The 12855-nt window shown below is 42.6% G+C and overlaps 1 protein-coding gene across 11 annotated transcripts in view; it reads left to right on the top strand.

The window, feature by feature from the left end:
- MICAL2 (microtubule associated monooxygenase, calponin and LIM domain containing 2) overlaps positions 1–12855 on the top strand; it is a 117958-nt gene that overhangs the window by 23374 nt on the left and 81729 nt on the right. The window lies entirely within an intron of this gene.

The following is a 12855-nucleotide window of genomic DNA, read 5'->3' as shown; positions in this document are numbered from 1 at the left end:
TACTCTATTTACGGATTGAAGTCCTTTCCTGGTAGTGCATTTCCACAAGCCGAATGTGGGTAATTGCTCTGTGGTAGTTGCTGAGGGAGATGGTCTGCTTGGTTGTGGAGAGGACAGGAAATGATCTTTTCACAGAGCATGCAGTACATATTTTCATAGAGCGCACTGCTGAGCACTCTAAATCTTGCTGATGTAAATCTTGCTGACAAAACTGTACCAAATACTCCTGCCAGTTGTTTCATCTGGCTATCACAGAATATTTCTACTAGCTTTGTCCCAAGAGCAATTCATTCATTTACTGCCAAGTGATGGCTAAATGTTGCCCCAAGAAGGGTAACTTTTAAGAAGCTACTTCACTGTATAGAGGTAGAACAGAGAGGAGGGGCATACTGGGGTATAACTAGACACCAAAATGTGGAGGGCTTTTTAATTAAAACTGTTACTGAAGTGTTCTTTCATGGACTCAGTAGATAGGCAGTGTTGAAAGTCTTTTTCTTCTGGTTTGCATCATTGACTGAAGCTTGTCAAAACCTTGAGTGAGAAGAGCACCAAGTTCCCTTCAGTACATAGAGAGTCCTCTGGTTTTATTCACTTTTCATAAGCTGTCAATGATTGTTCATGTTTTTTTAAGATCATAAGGGTCCTTATTACAGTTTTATTTAGTAAGGGAGTGTCATTGCAGCTATTTGCACTGTGTTCCTGGCAGGCTCTGTTTTTCTCCTCTCCTTTTTCCCTTCATTTCCCTTTTTGACCTGTCCTTCCTTCCTCCCTTTTTGTTCTTTGGAAAAGTCCTTGAACATATGTCATGGAGCATCTTTGTGATGAAAACAGACAGGAAAGGGAAGGAATGAGAAAGTGTCTGATGATTAACAAATTATAGGAAATATTCCACATGCCCCTCACCATACCACATACAGCCCCAGGTCCAAATTTCCATGTTGGTAAGTTTGAGGAAGTGTTTGCAACACAAAAAAGCGGTTTTAAGACCCATGTGAAATGTGAAAACCAAGTCTTCTCTCAAATGGTGGCATTGCAAAGCCAAGGCTTTGTTCTGTTAACTTCCTAAGCAAAGTGGTTAATACTTATTTTGCGAGAAGACTCATGGAAATGGGTTGGTACATAAAATATATAGGCTGTGTAATGCTTTACAATGTTGCCAGGGAGGAAGCTAATCAACACCCTCCACAGTGTTGAAAGTACTTTCTGCCTCTTGAGATTAAAGATTTATTGTTAGTGGCATGGTGTAAGTATTTGCAGAAATTAATGGACATTTCTGTGATGCACTTACGACCAACTTGCAAATGGCTACAGAATGTCTGCATGTGAAGAGTGTGGGTATAGCTATTCTGTGAAATACCTGGAGATGTTCATCATGAACCTGGCCCCTGCCCTGACCTGCGCTTCAGTGTGTCATCGCTGATTTCACGAGAGAAACATGAATCTTCAGATTGCTGGGAATGAGAGCAGCAGCCACAGTCAGCGGGCTCGGTGGGGATATCTACCAAACATTCCTGGGGTGTGAATCACAGGCTGCTGCAGAGCCTATCTGTGCCTGTGCCTGCAGGAGGGGAGGCTGCTGTGCTGGGAGAGGAGTGTGGACCCCCACCACTGCAGTGGGGGGCTCTGACAGCCCCACTCACAGATAAGGGGTTCTCAGAAATGCTGGCAGCCCAGCCAGTGCAGAGAGGTCAGGCTGCAGTATGCACAGCACCCTTTACCTCCAGTGCAACTGGTGATTTTAGCTTTCTTTCTTTTTGTGTGCTGTGCCCGTGCTGTTTGCAGTAGTGAAACAGGAGCTCCCAGCTGCATCCTGGCAGCCGTGCCCAGCACTCACCTCCATGGGCTGCTTGAGGCAGATCTGCCCCAAGTAAAAACCCTGCTTGTTAAAGCTGGATCACAATTTGGGCAATGAGCTAAGTGGATTTTTGCAGTTGCAGCTCTGTAAACAGAGCCAAGGTTGCTAGTAGGCATCATTTAAAAAAAAATACATGACTTCAAGGCTTTAAATGAGGTTGTGGCCTTGAATGCTGTAGATGAGCCTGCAGCTCATGGTTCTTAGACATGGCTTTGCAATCTTCCCAATCTTTGGAGGAGATAAAGAAGATGCAGTTGGGTTCTAAATTACTCATAGGAGGTTTGTTGGGTTTTTTGTTTTGGTTTTTTGGTTTGTTTTTTTTTTTTTGGGTGTGTTTTTTTTTTCATGGTATTTAAGAGCTGAATGCTGTACTTGTTGATTTTTGTGCTTGTAAACTCTTCAGCCACACTTGAGTTACTCATTGCAATATACACAAGTTTTATACATACAGAACGTTCCACTCCAGCTAAATAACAATAATCCTGTGTCTTAACTGCTCTTGAAGAACATTGCCAAATATGGCTTTCAAAGTTTCTACAATGATACAGTTTTAAGCTGGATGAGTAAAAACTGGTTGAGCAATTTTCAAGAAGTTCAAACCCACTGCTATTTCAGGGTTGTCTTATTTGGAGCATTGTTTTCCCTGAATTCTTTGTAGGAGAAACAACCTGCCCCAAAATAAAGCCAGAGTACTGTAGAAAGAACAGAACTGGGGCAGAAATGAACTTTCTGAAACTGTAGCAGTCCACCTGTATAAGTGTTAAAATCTTCACAAAACATAAATTTCCTTCAATCTTGAACTTCTAAGTTGGGAATGAGTCCTGTTCAAAATTTGTTTCTGGAGCTGGCACCTGCCTAGTTCCCCAGCATTAGAGAGAAACACAAGTTTGTACTAACCAGGCAAAACTGTAGATATCACACTGTAGTTTTTTGCAAATATGTGTAGGAAAAGAACAATTTTTTTATGCTGACAAAATTTCTCTCTGGTTTTCATCTTCTACTAATTAATGCAGAGGAGCATGGTTGGACTCTGAAGTGATTATTTGTTTCTTCAGGGGATGAAGCTGGACAATCAAAGAACATTAAAGGTTTGATGCATATAGTTCCCTATGTTAGCAGTTTGAATATCAGTCTAAATTTTTGAACATGCAAACCATCATGCAATGATGAACAGGAATTTATCTAGCTAGTGTTAGTGTATTCATTAGCCTTTTTAAGACATCTGTGAATGGAGCAGATTCATCACTTGCACTTGACTTACATTTGCTTTCAGTTTACCTGTGTAAATGATAGGGGTTTGTGCATGCACATATAAATGAGGCTCCCACTGATGTTTGAGATGGGTATGAATATGTATCAGGGGGTAGCACCTGGCTCATGCTGTGCACCTGAAATTCAGGCTCTCCCATGCTTCAGGGGAGCAGAAATTTTTGCACATGGAAGTATCCCAGGCTTTTTCTGAGAGGGAGTGTTGGTTCTCTGACGCATGCAAATGTGCTGTTGCCTTCCCCTTCAAAGGTGCTGTTTTTGCAAAATACATGCTTACACTTGAGAACTAAGAAAACTTTGCTTGAAGTTATGTCTTGTAATTATCAGCTGCCTTGGTAGACTCTCTGGATGTTGGAGTTTTGGGACAAAACTCCTCAGTGGAGGAGGTCTTTGGTCTTCTGAGCATTGTCTATATTTTGGACCCCACCTTGGGCACAGTTCCTGGATGTGAGACTTGTACAGTCTGAGCTGCTGTTTCGAGGCTGAACAATACTAGCACAAAGCAAGGAAATAAAATTAAGCTAAGAAGTTTTGAATGCTGTGCATTTAAAACCATACATGTGTGCATTTGTAGGTATATGTGTATATGGAATCATGTAAAATCCTAAAAACCAAATTCGATGATCTTGAAGTCTGTTGTAGAATCATTTAGGTTGGAAAAGGCTTCTAAGATTGAGTCCAGCTGGTTAACCCAGCACCACTGCGTTCACCACTAAACATGGTGCTCAGATGCCTCTGTTTTACTCATTCGTGAACTCGGCCTTTCAGATCTTGTTTTACAATAGATGAGGATTCCTTCCAAAAACTCCTGTTGGGAGGCTTATTGCAAGACAATGACTCCAAAATTGCGTTTAACCACGTCTCCAGGACTAACATAGGGATGGAATGGCTCTTTTTGGTACTGTCATGTGCTGCCAGGCTGACCGGGACTCGGTGGCATTGGTGTCCCTCCTGCAGAGAGGGCTCCATGGTGGTGCTTTATCCAGCACAGCAGTACAGGGAGCCTGTGGTTTCAGGGGAGCTGGCCAGGGTGTGAGTCAGCAGAGGAGGAGCCCTGGGTCAGAATTGGGGTTGGAGGTTTTCTGACTGAGCCTGAGCCTGAGCCACGTCTCCCTGTTCTAATCACACTGGTGTACCCATGAGCAATGAAATGGGGGATGGGCTTTATTTGCAAACCTCTTCCACTCCTTCTCACATTGTCTCCGTTTCTGAAGACTGCCAAATGAAGGCCTTGGGAGTTAACAAACCTACTCTGCTGGTGCTGTCCTTCCCAGAGAGCTGAGAAAGGGAAAGGAGCTCCTGGTGCCGATGGCTGCTGCCGTGTTCCGTAGCCATAGGGTGATCGGCAGGACGAGCAGAGGGTGCCAGGTCTCTCTGCTTGTTGTTAGCTACAAACTGCCTTCCTTCCAGTCCTCAGTTGTTTACAAACATCCCATTCTGCAGCCTTGCCCCTCGTGGTAAATCAGGCAGGTTGGATTCCACAGGTATTCCTCTTCCCACCTTCCTCTGTACTGCTAAACAAGTCCTTGTCTCTTGATGAAGCAAATCATCCAGCATGTATGAACCTGCAGGTAAAGTGGCCAGATTTCCTCCCCAAGAGCTGGCATTTGTTGATCCTTCAGAGGCAATGGGGATTTTCAGCCAGGTTTTTCCAGTGCTGTACATACTAGTTCAGAAGCCCAGTGAGTTTGAGCGTTCAGCTGACCTGACTGATTGCATCCCTCAAGACAAACATTTGGTTTTTAATTGAGTAATTGAACTGTGAGATGAAAGATGGCAGAGCCAGTTATGCTCCAATGGAAAAAATATCCATATTATAATGAAAACTTTAACCTCTTTACTCTTAAAAAGAGTAAATACTCATCCCTATTGCTGGATTTACTAATTTCTTCAAAATAATTATTGGAATGGGGAGATTTCCAAACCTGATAATCAGGGTTTATAATGAACACACCAAACTTGTTGCAGATATATTAGATAGCGTTGCTAGCTTGCTTATTTTAATAAAAAAACATTTCTGTGAAGTCCACAAAACTTGAACTAGTCAGTCAGAAGATGACTGCCAAGTTAGGAAGCTGAGTGAATGAAAGGTTGTGGCTTTTTACAAAGAGGCATTCAGCTGCTTTGTGTCTATGTGTGGTTGTGTTCTTTTTCTTTAAAAAAACAAACAAACAGTGCTTGGATAGTAGAATCCAGAAGCTGGTGTAGTTTTTGGGAATATTGAAGGCCACATGTTCTACTGACATTTTAAGTGGCACCTAGGTGTGTTTGGTATACTTGAAAGACAAGGTGTTTATCTTTATATTGGTGCTTCTTTGCTTTTGCCTTTTAGGACAGGGATTCTACAGCCTTGCACTGGATTTCCATTGTGGATTTATTTTTAAGGATTTTAATAAGCAACTTCTATTTCAAACCTGTAGAAAATATGGGACTAATGAGGATGAGTGGCAAGGAAGATTTGCTTGAGATGAGTGGAGAAGCAGTATATCACCTATGAACACACAGTGAAACCACAGTTGTTGAACAATGCATTCACATTCATTTCTCTAAGGATTTTTACAGAGGGGATAGGGAGAAGCTGGGGTGATGACAGGACACACAGCAGACAGTCCTCTGAAAACAAAACAAAGTATTTGACTCTTTGTGATGTGTTTTAAACTGAGATTGGGACAAATTACATCAGCAAAAGCAAATGTTTGGCATGTGATTTGGTAATGAAATCACTTTATTTTCATTATCTTGGAGACACTTCCACAAACACAGAGTTTTTTCAGCTTTATCAGTCATGAAAAGCAATGAAGCCTGGCCAAAGCAGAGCAATCAGACAGGCTAGATAAGACTTTTTAGGCATGTGGAATTGAAATTTTTTTTTGGCGTGGAAGGTAACAGTAGCTTTACATCTATATTTTAACAGAACTCTGCTGTTTCTCTGTACCTCACTTAATGGCTTTGCAAGTAATCGAGAGAAGGGAACTGTCCCACCCTGACCTGATTTCCTAGATATTTTATGAAGACTCCCACAGGGAGTGACACGCAGTTACTTTCACACAAACCACCACTATTGTCACTGCAAGTGGCTTAATTAGGTCTGAATGAAACAAAAGGTTACGACAGGGTGTGTTCCCATGACCCTGGCTCTGTAGGGCTTTGGGGTTTGGTTCTTTGAAGCAGATGGGCCGTGTCCATCCACCAGGAAGGCTGGTGTAGGAGGCAAGGGGAGCTCCAGGGCAGGATGCTTTGCTCAGGTCAGGTCTCTTTCTCCTGCCTTCCAAGAGACCCATGGGGTTGTTATGGGGTTGGTGCCAAATGTGGTCGTTAGGGGTTTGTTATTAGCTACGCTTCCAGCTTTGCTCTGGTAATGTTTGTGTACTGATAAGTGAGGAAATACATAACTTTTGCTACCAAGAAGTGATTACAACACTTGGCTGCTAAACCCCAGATTTCAGACAATAAGGCAATTTCCTGTCTCCTGCAGCTGAGGTCCTTCCCGAGGTTCCCATGTCTGCCCTGAGAACAGGGGGTTTGGGGATGTGGTTGCTGTCTTTCTGCTGACAGAGAAAATTCTGCATTATCTGCTGTTTAGGCCTCAGTGCAGATAACTTTGCATACTCTTTTCACAGAATGCAAAACACCACAGTTCTAAGATGCTACATAAGAAGAGAAAATGTAAAATATATTAGTAGAAGATTATTTTGTAAGCAAACAAGAAAATTTCTATTTGTGTTTTCTCACTAAAAAGCCATAATATTGATGGCATTCATGGTGCAAAAAGAAGTTGAGCTGGTATCTGTTGAAAAGAAAAAGTAGGAATTCCCTTTTAATGCCCTTGAAGTTGGTTTAATTTGCTTTATTTTCTCTGCTACACTGTTTAAAAGGGGATTATTTTTGTCAGACAGTTCTTGAAATTTCCACATTCTCTAACAAGTCTGCACTTACATAATCTGTTTCTACAAGCAACCAGGTTTCTGCAAACTGTTTGCATGTCAGGTCCATTGGATATTTTTGTCTTAACCTGAGATCAACCGGGTAAAAATGCTAGAAGCTACTTGGAGATTATGAACCTTCCAGTGGAGGAGTGTAATACTCTGAGAAAATTTGGAATATCCTGCAGAGAACGATCTGGAGCTTGTGAGGACCCACACATCCATCCACCTCCTTAGTTCAGATGAAACCCCAGCTAAAATATTCTGGCAAATAAAGCAAGTCCAGAGCAGACCAGCAGGAATGGTCAGAGCTCAGCAGAATGTTCAGTACCTTCACCTAATCCATGGTGGGGAAGGCCCAAGGGGAGCACCGCGGGGTTGCTTGGAGTGCCAAGCCACACAGAACTGCTGTGGCATTTCATCTTCCTGTCATCTTGCTGATGCTGATAGATCCAGTTCTGATTAGCTTTTCAAGGTCTGCGTTTTGTCCTGGACATTTGCTGCTCCTGTTTTTCCAAGGACACACTGTTTGTAGTTGACAAACCAGCCAAGAGACACCGCCTGACTTGTCTTGCACCACGCTCTGGATTTGTTCATCTGGCTGAAATACTGTCTGAGCAGAAACCATGTGGTTCTGCCATGCTGTGAGTTAGCCTTGTGTTGTTTCCTTCTCCTGCCCCTTTGAAAGGTTTATGAGAGCAGCTCTGAGAGGACCTGTGCAACAGCAAGTGATCCTTCCTCCTGGTCCTGTCCTGCCTGCACTCTGCCTGCCATCCTTGCAGGATTTACAATTCAGATAAAACAACTGCTCCGGGGTAGATTGCAAGGCAGATTAGAAAACATTGCAGGAGATGGCAGTGAGCTTCCTGCCAAGGACTACACACCCAGAGCAGTAATAACAAGTTATGCAGATCAACAAGCGCTCAGTGGAAGGCAAAGATATTTCTCTCAGGTTTCTTCTCCCCGCTTTCTCTCTTACTTGTGCTTTAGCGAAGTAGGAAACAATGGGATAGGGTGGGAAGCCATTCCTGGCTGGTGGGGCTGTTGCTGGGTCTGGTCCCTGCTTGGCCAGCCGTGGTTCTGCCTGCCTGGAGGCTCCTGGGCTAGGAAGTCCACTGCCTATCACCCAGGTACAGCCCTGATAGTGGCAGAACAAGTGTGGCTGGTGCCTCCATCTGCATTTCACCCTGCCTGGAATGCGAAAACAGACTCATTAATACGTGTAAATAAACACTGGCCTTCTGTGTATGTTTATCTCCCTTCTGTTGTGTCGGATGTTGGTGTAAAAGAGACTATTGCACCTCCTGATGTGCAATTTGCTGCCAAAGTTTATGTCTCCAGATCTCTTTTTGAAGCATGCTTCTTTTTATATTTTTTCACACTTTTATATTTAATTTTTGAGACTCTTTATCTCAGTAATAAGGGTTATTATGTACCACCTTTGTTTTCAGCCAAAAAGGGTTTTGGAAATAAGAAGTAGAGGTGCTGAAATTTAACTTTCACTGTGTGACATGCTGCCAGCCGCGTGGTTTGTGGGTTCTGTGAATGCTGTTAACTTTCCCCGCTATCAGAACCCTTCTTAAAAAAATGTGCTAAAGGTAAATATTTTTAATTCTGGTTGTTTGAACAATTCAAGTCCATCTTGCTTGCTGGCACTTTTGGATGCTGTGTTACTAAGAAGTGCTGGTTGGTAATTCCTGGTGTTCTCAAATTGTAAGAAAAAGTGTCAAATATAAAGGCATTGTCTACCTATGGTAAACTGGTTTGTGCAAGCGACCTGGTAAGCTAGAAAAAAATCAGATTATCACTCATTTTGGAGCTATATTTAGATTTACTAGTTAAATGTCTGTGAGTGTCAGCATGGAAATGCAGTGACTTTGAAGGCTGCATGCTGGACTGGAAAAAAAAAAAAGACTCTAAGAGCCCAGAATTGTTGCCTTCTGTTACTGTATTGCATTTTGAACTCCTCTATAGCTGATGTACACTGCTGTACAGTCATTCTGCTTAGGAGAGGTAGGAATGATGGGATTAAATGATTAAGATCTTTAAAAATAAATAAAATTTAAATATCTGGATTCTGACTCAGACCTGATGTCTATTTCCATATGAGGTTATTTACTCAGGACTGGCTTCTAAAAGTCACTTCTTAAATGGATATTGATTAACAATTCACCTAATAGAAAAGTGAATTTTAGAACGTATTTTGAAATATTCTGTGAGATACCCTCAAAGTAAGTTAACTCCCCACTTAGTTGAAAAAGCCAATTTCCAAGTGGGAGCTCAGCTCGTTTATTAAATTGTTGTGATGTTTGGTTAAAAGATCCAGGTTTCTCTGTAGATGGGCCAGACTGGAGCAGCAGGGGTGTATTTTTAAAGCATGTTACCAAGCTCTTGCTGTAATGGAGCCATGGTTGTTGACCAACCTGCCTGCATGCTTTAGATGCCATAGAGCATGAGAAATCCTTTCCTCTGGGTACGAAGACAAGTCCTTTGCTGGCTGCCCAGCAAAGCCCCTGCCCCTGGAAACCGTGTAGGGGATTAACCATTTTCTCTCTGTCACTGCTCACAAAGCTCCCAAGAGTCATGGCTTGGTCTCTGCTGTGCTCAGAGGTGAGGCTCTCGATGCCTTTATTCCTTTATCCCTCTTCATCAGTTTTTTTTTCTGGATGAATTCTTTGTTTCATGGTTTTGTTTTGGGCTCTTTTTGCTAAGTTTTTAAGTGTAGCCTCAGAGCACTATCTCAGTGTGGCAGGCCAGGTACTTGCATGCTGCCAGCCATGTTCATGGCTGGGATAGTCAGGCAGCATTCTTTCTGCAAGGTTTATCTTGTTTTCATTTTGATTGTTTAAGCAGCTGGCCAAAAAAAAGAAAAAGAAAAAGAACACAATCTCTTCTGGGTTTTGGGTGTGGGCTTGTTCTTTTTTTCTTCCCTGTGTTCTGGTTACAATGAAAGGCAGGTAAGAAAACAGCAAACACACTTAATTCCAAAGGGTGTTGGAGGGCTTATTTTGTGCTTTATTTCAGGTGATTTTTGGATTAAAGCACGTGCCTGGTTTCTGGTGGAGATGTTTACTGAAATGAGTGTAACATTTTTTTCTTAGTAATGTCTAGGTTTTTTGGATAACTGTAACTGGTGCAGGGCAACAGAAAGTTTCCAGGCATACTTTGCTGTATTATGACTGTCAATTGCAATTTTTTCAATAAGTATTTTTGCAAATTGTTCTAAAAGATCTGAGATCAAGTCACTAGATTTAAATACAACAAATGCCACCTGAGAGAGTTCTTCAGAAAACCTCCAAAGTCCTGGCAGCTCTGATGCATCATGGAAGGCACTCTTGACTTTCTAACACCCTTTGTGCACACAGCTCCTCTTTAATGTGTGGCATAGCAGAATATGAGTTACAGACATCATTCATACCATTGTTTTAATTTCAAGCTATGGAAAGAGCTTTTTTTTTAATACACAGGTCTAATATTAGTACATATATCCATGTGACAGAGAGGATGGATGGACAAGTGTGTCCAAATACATCCAGGAAAAATGAAGGCACGTACTTTTTTCCGTGCAGAAGCTTATCTTCCAAAAAAGAGAAAAAAATCCCGGTAAAGATGAGCCAGATGAATGCAATAAATGTACTAATGTTTCACTTCTGGCATTTTGACTCAATAAAACAGGAGGGCAGTAAAGATAGATCCTCTGATCCCTGGATTGTGCTGTGTCCAGCTGCGAGGCAGCAGCTGCTGGGCACGGGGCTGGGGGAAGAGCTGCGGCCAAAGTCACCCTGTGTTAGGTGGCCTCAGATCCATGGGACAGTCTTTGGCGGGGGGAAAAAACAAAGTTGTGGCTCCATTTATGCCAATCACTGATCTGGGAGAGGACAAAACTGCACATCTCTGAGGTGCTCAGCTGGGAGTACAAAGGGTAAGATACTGGAGGGATTTAAAGCAGAAGTGGACTCGTAGTGAGGCACTGAATTCATGTGTTGATGCAGAGTTTTGTTGCAGTTAGGGGTGTGTGATCCTCGCTGTTCCCAGGTACCTCTGAACTTCCCCAACAGTGGGATTTATGTGGTGTTCACTCTCCAAAAATGCCTGTTCAGCAACATCCAGCTAGTCTTAATAACATTTTAAGGTAGATTTTTAAACCTATCTCTAATGTATTTAAGAAGTGTCCACATAACCCTTTGGAGAGTTAGGATTTCTCATTAAAATACATCTAAGTGAATATTATTTTTGTCAAATGACACATTTTCTAACCTTGCTAATTCTGTAAGGAGCTCATAAAACAGTACAACAGAGAAAAAAACCTTTTAAAAGATTACATAATCTTTGTAGTCAAGTTTAATAAGCTCCTAGGCCTTCTCCCCCCATTTTTTGGGGGAGAAGATGGAAGAATTGATTTTTATTAGAAATAAAGCTTCAGCCTGTGACATTTTTAATGTTGTCTGGAGTGCCATATAGATTTTCATTTTTCAGTGTCTTCCATGATGATGTTTCAAACTTTAAATTGATTGTTCAGTGGGTTCAGGGTGCATTTGGCTGCAGTGTTGTATCCGGTGGCTGTCAGTGGATTTATGTGCTAAAATCTGGGGCTGCAAATGGGAGATGAACTGTAAGTCAGTAAGTCAGGAATGTCCCACTGAGCAGTCCTATTTCTGCCAGAAGCATTTTCATATCTGGTAAAGGGGATGAACTGGAAAGCATCGTGGTGGAGAAAGCTCCTGGTGGCCGTCTGCCTTAGCTGCTTATGCAGCTGTTTTTCTCTGGAGCCTTTCCAGGGGAACAGTCGCCGCTGTTCCAGAAAATGTGTTGTTTGGTGCCTGTCTCATGTTGCAGTGCATTAAGCCCTATCACCAATAAGCACTTGTCCGAATCCATGTAGGATGTGACCCTTTGGAATCAGTCAAATTAGTCCTTGGTGCACCCCTGTCGGTCTGGGTGTTGCACAAAGGCCTGGCTGATGTGAAAGTTGTCTTCTCTCATCGTCCCGGATCTGCTGACTATGGAAATGAACCTTTGCCAAGGAAAAGCAAAGCACTGTCCCTCTGTGTCCTACAGGCAGAGCCTCCTGTCGCTGGGTGGGGAGGCCCACAGCTGACTGGGGGCTTGTGGGGAAAGCCACCCCTTTCTGGGAGCATGATCCATGCCTGTAGGTTGACTTCCAGTTGATGGTTTGGCCAAAGGCAGTTCAGTAACCTGGGCAGATGGGTTTTGCTGATTTTCACCACCCTGTGTGTGCATTTCCACTGTAGAGTAGCAGTGATGCTTCTGGCTTGGCATGCCAGTAGGACAACAAAGGGTGTGCCTGTGTCTGTCCAGCTGTTGTTGAGCTGGAGGCTAAAAATAATCCTCTCTTTTGCACGTCCAAAACAGCTGAAAGGCAGAAATGAGGAAATCTTGGATTTCTGGAGTGATTGAAGCTTCTGTCTTTATCCCAAGGACATACAGGGAGGTGATCATCATTTAACACCCCTTTATTTTCCAAGATTAATTTAATATTTAGGTACCTTTGAGGAGAGGAGTGAGGGGTTTAGAGTGGGATGACAGTAGTGGGATAATGCACTGAGCCACAACAGGATTTGTCTGCTCTTAGCTGTGCCAAGAGATGCTATTTGTTGCATCCCCCATGCTACTACCAAGTGGTAGAGTCTTTGAGCATCTAAATGCTGAGAGATAATGGTTTTTTACTTTTTTCAAGGTCAATGAGTAGATTCAGCCTTTCAGTTATAGTGGATGAGATTTTTGTGACTAGGTTGCTGTGGAATGTTATTTTGAGGTAGGGTTTTTTGTAGGTTTTGTTGGTGTGGT

This window comes from Passer domesticus, chromosome 6 (assembly GCF_036417665.1).
Source record: "Passer domesticus isolate bPasDom1 chromosome 6, bPasDom1.hap1, whole genome shotgun sequence".
In the NCBI taxonomy this organism is placed as follows: Eukaryota; Metazoa; Chordata; class Aves; order Passeriformes; family Passeridae; genus Passer; species Passer domesticus.
The sequence above is the reverse complement of the archived record's forward strand: the minus strand, read 5'-3'. Positions and strand labels throughout refer to the sequence as shown.